General features: G+C 30.6%; 1 protein-coding gene across 1 annotated transcript in view; it reads right to left on the reverse strand.

Moving 5' to 3' along the window:
* Window positions 1-376, reverse strand: part of LOC145690394 (ATP-binding cassette sub-family G member 1-like) — a gene marked incomplete in the record, with an annotated part of 32,336 nt that extends 31,960 nt beyond the window's left edge. The window contains 1 exon segment of the mRNA XM_081765233.1: window positions 1-376.
* Window positions 377-5,188: the final 4,812 nt, after the last annotated feature.

Here is a 5,188-nt window from a genome sequence, read left to right on the forward strand (position 1 = left end):
AGCAGATTTAGTTTCACTTTCACATTCAACACAACAATACAGTACCCAGCAGCTGAAGCAAGCAGACTAAATGTCTGCCATTTTCTCGGCCAAGGTCGTTAATTCACTAGAAGAGTGGGGAGGTGATCTAATGATACAATTGGTACGTCACAACCACAACATATTGGATAGGGATTTAAAAAAGCCCATTGCATCTTCACGTTAGAATGTTGTTGCACCTGTGGTGAGTTCATGATACTGTAATGACTACTTGTCTTTGTGTCTTTTGTAAATGCATATAATAACTACATGATTGCGTATGCTATAAGCGTCACAAACATGCTTTGATAAACAAATTCCTTCCACCAACATTTCTTCCACTTTGTCTTGTCTCACGCACCTATCGTTACCATTCGTAGGTGTCCATCACCGGAAGAGGAATCAGTTGATACAGCGTTAGAATGCCAATTAGAAGACCTGCTTAAAATTCATGGCAAGTCTCCTTTGATGTTCAAAATAAATATAGCCTTGCTATGAATGCAAATAGGATAATATTACTTGTGAATTATTATTGTGACGCATATGATGACATTTATTCAAAGACGAAAAACAAAATAAATTCAAAATCACACTGCAGTGGGAACTTAGAATACATAGTCTATAGTTTATTTTTCAATGTCAATTTTTATATCATGTAAAAACAACGAATATAATGAACTTAATTCTGTAAAATGCAGAAAAGAGTACAAAATCTTAATAATAATAATAAAAAAAACGTATGAACAGCTATAAGAAACGATACAAAGAAAAAAGTGGTAATTTGTCAATTGTACCAAAGAAAGCAAGAATTTTTAATCCTTGAAGTTAAATGGGAAAGAGTTGAAATTGCTGAAGAATATGCAACACAACACAAATCAAAAAAATATTATTGTCTTGCGGCTTATATATCGCGGCCAGTAAAATTATTGGAAGACATTTGAATAAGAGATTTTCTTTCACGTTGAAACTGATCTAAATAATGCAACAAAGTTTTACAAACAAAGAATTAACAGTTACAAATTTACTATATTTTACACTGAATATACATGGCGACGTCTTAAATAATAATAATAATAATAATAATAATAATAATAATAATAATAATAATAATAATAATAATAATAATAATAATAATAATAATAATAATAAAGTTAATGCAGCAGATATATCATGTAAAGATTTTTCGTACCTAAATCATGAAAAAAATAATCATGTAACTATCTGAATTAGAGCTGTCCTATGGGTGGTGCAAATGGGGATTGTCTCAGACCCAGCATCATGAGAAGAAAGAGTTGGGCTCTTGCAGGAATTCATTTTTGGTATTCATCGCATTGAGAGAAGAAGAGCCATTGTTTTGTACATACAACGCTTTACGACGGTACATTATTAATGTCACGATATGTACTTATAGTGGGATATCACTATCATTGATCTGAGAAAGTTAAAGCTGGCGCAAAATAATTTATTCAAGACAAATACGGAATTCTTGCCTACACCATTAGCTAGCATTGACTTCCTGGAATGTGTTATCTAATCCATATACAAGACTTAATGAAATATTCAGAATGTACTATGTATCAGATTAAATTATATTACGTAAGGAATTTACCACAACTATAATGTATTAAATTGCAAGATTTACATCTAAACCATATCTGTAGTTGGAATATATTTATTATGTAATGACTTGCATATCTTTAAAGTTGGTAAATGTTATTACATTAGATTTATAAATCAGATTATCAATTGATAGTTTCTATACTGTTAATAGTATATCACTAAAATAGCGAAAAATTTTCTCGTCACATCTTCATTTCCATCTCAAATTGCCATGTTTCTCTTGTCTCTCATTTAAGCAAGTAGTTTCGTCTTGTTGCGAAGTAATAGTCAGGATTATCGGCCAGAAGATGTTACAGTAAATTGTAATGTAGCAGTTAATAGTTGTTGTTAAGGTAGTTTCTCTGTAATGGCGATGGAGATGAATCATTGTTTATTTGTGATGGCTTATGTACGAACATAAAAGTTTTGAAGGAAGATGGCGTATGTGTGAACAAGAGTGTTTGTTATGTGTGGTTGGTTTTTAGTTCTTTACATGTCAACAATTTATTATAAATTCTATTATTAATATTACTCTCATATTTACTAACATTTCAGACAATACATGTTGTTTGTGTCAATAATTATAATGTAACCTATTATAAATAATATGACAATTCATTTTTCTAGACTCAATAGCCTAGATGTTTATGAACTGTTAAATACAAATATCGGCAGGCTATATATTTCATTACTACAGATCACAAAAAGACTGTTGAGAAACAACAATTCAATATTAATTTATAACAACTTATAATTAACCCATTGGACACCACGGGGGGTGGGGGACTCGGAGGCTCACAAATTATTTTTATCACATTTTGTAACATTTCTAATTGGATAAAAGGTCTGAAAAAATTGATATTGTCAATTTTAACCCCATTCATCATAAAACATACTTGCTTAGTTTTAGTGTTTTGTTTTTTTCAATTTATAAATAAAGAAAGCGTTGTGGGCCTCAGAGCCCTCCCCCCTTGGTAATACTAAGGAGCTATTTACCGTATATGCTAACTGATACATTCCAGTGTTTTAGCTATTTATTTTATTTTCCTTTGAAACAATTTTGGTATTACAACATGCAAGGCCACTCTGAACTAGTATTCTGATGTAGTGTTGCCAAATACACATTATAAATATTTAGTATATAGCAATATTTTTCTGATTATTTTCTTGGCATATATATATAAAGAGAGAGAGAATCAAGTTTCAATAGTGATGGGAAAGAACTATGCTGCTCCAAATCTGGTATTATCAAGTATTTTTAATCGTAGAATATACAAGCAGCAGCCTGCAACACTGACTGAAGACGTATATTTGATAGGATATCATCAGTTTATTATTCTCTGACTGTATGTGGGAATCTGCAGCAGCATGGAACAATGGCAAATCGTGCTCTTCGCCAAAGTTCAATTGAGAAAGAACTTAAAGGACTTTTAAATGAATCTTACATAGAAGGATGTTAGCTCGAAGATGGTGAAGTGGAAATAAACCTGTCAGGTTTTGATGCAGAAGACAGTGATTTCAACCTTTCATTTGATAATGCAAATGGAACAAATATAAGTAGTGGTACGTTTGTTGCAGTGAATACCTTGTAATATTCATGATGCTGTTGTGGTGTTAGTTTGCAAAATTGACAGACAAGTAGTAGCTTGTTTGCTTACGTTTTACATGTGCATTCCACAGGTGCAAAAAAAAACTAACGTTGTGCTAACAGAAAAACTGCAATTTTATGTTAGGTTGACAACACTGCTTGTCTCAAGACATCTCCTATAATGCTCAATGAAAGTCTCTCACACTGTCTATCTTTTCAAACAAAATGTAAAAGAATTTCGCCATTCCAGGGATAACCGGAAATGGAAAATATAAAAGGTTAACCCTGAATTCATTGGAATACTGGAGTTGTTTACATCAGTCTTCCCCATTCCACCCCACTCTACCGTACCTCCCCAAAATATGACTAGAAATCACCTTTGCTCACATACTACACTGTACTAAGTTGCCATTGATCTGTATGATAGTTTTTCTATGCAAAGAAATAAAAATAAGTATGTCATAGCTAATGGTATAAATAAAAATAGTCTTAAATAATTGCACACATACAGTTAGCAACACTGTACGTAGAAACCTCGTAATAATAGAAAATAAAAATATATGATATCTTAACCATTCCGAGTTCATATCAGACTAGATAAATTATTTTCCGTGAGAAATAATGGTCTTTATGTTGAGGGCTTCAGTTGGCGTTTCATATAACTCAAAAATACCTAGGTGTTCCTAGGGTTAACAACAATTTTGAGAATTATGATTAGTGCCGTCATATTATTATTATGTTCAAAGCAATTAAATTATAAAATCATTATATACTTATTACTATTCAACACTTGCAGCATGTATGTTTGATGCTACTACTAATTATCAACACAGATGAAGGTGATAAAGAAATGGAAACACTTATGTAGCTTCAGGGTAATTGGAATTGTAGAACCAATATTGGATATTAATTCACACTAAATAAAGAGAATATTACGTGGGTAATTTGTAAAGTTTCCGACGTATATTATGTGGAAGGCAACATTACATTTATAGTATTGGTAATTAGATTCAATTGCATAGTAACAATAAACTTTGCAAATTAGAACATTGACGGAGTCTGTTATTACAATATCGCAACAGATGTGAAAACAAAATTGCTACGTCAGAATGAAGAGGTTCACTGAGTATGGTTTGCAGTAAGTTTCTCAAATGTCTACGAATTTGCTAATAAAACGAAGAATTCAAAATGTAACAGACTTCTTGAGAAAGTAAATTATTCAGTAATGAGCTAGTTAGTATTGGCATAATTATTACTAATTATTTGAATATACTTTAATATTTAAGGACAAGGTTATGATGTACTAATATGCAAGATTATACAACGATGTATCTAACACATATATTGAAGTGTTACTCGGTAATAAATTCAATGCATTGAATTTACTCAACAACTTAATTTAGATATGTGACTAGTGATACCTCCTTTAGTAGTGCATCAGAATCAGTGTCTATAAATATTGGTACTCATCTGAAGTTTGCGGTTCTTTTACAAGCTTTGGACACGTATAAGCACAAAGCTAATTGTCATTATTTAATTTACTATTTTTATGTAAATAAACATTTGTTTGCAGTCTGAGTAAATGCATTAATTAACATTCTTATGTTTGGGTTACGAACCGACATTACAAAACGAATCTTATTGATATATATATATATATATATATATATATATATATATATATATATATATATATATATATATATATATATATATATATATATATATATATATATATATATATATATATATATATATATATTAATCATGATATAAAAGCATGGTGATTCGATAGTAGAATCCTAACTTCTGGTATGGAAGTTCGCCGTAAATTCGATCAAGAATGTAATCAGGAGAAATTTACATCAGAAGAAAACATTTCTCCAAGCAAAAATAATTCACATTTCCTACTGAATTCATTACTACGACACGCAAACTTAAGATGGCGAACTTTTTTTAAAAAAAATTCTCTAGTACTATTAT

This window comes from Thermobia domestica, chromosome 7 (assembly GCF_964235325.1).
Source record: "Thermobia domestica chromosome 7, izTheDome1.hap1.1, whole genome shotgun sequence".
Taxonomy (NCBI): domain Eukaryota; kingdom Metazoa; phylum Arthropoda; class Insecta; order Zygentoma; family Lepismatidae; genus Thermobia; species Thermobia domestica.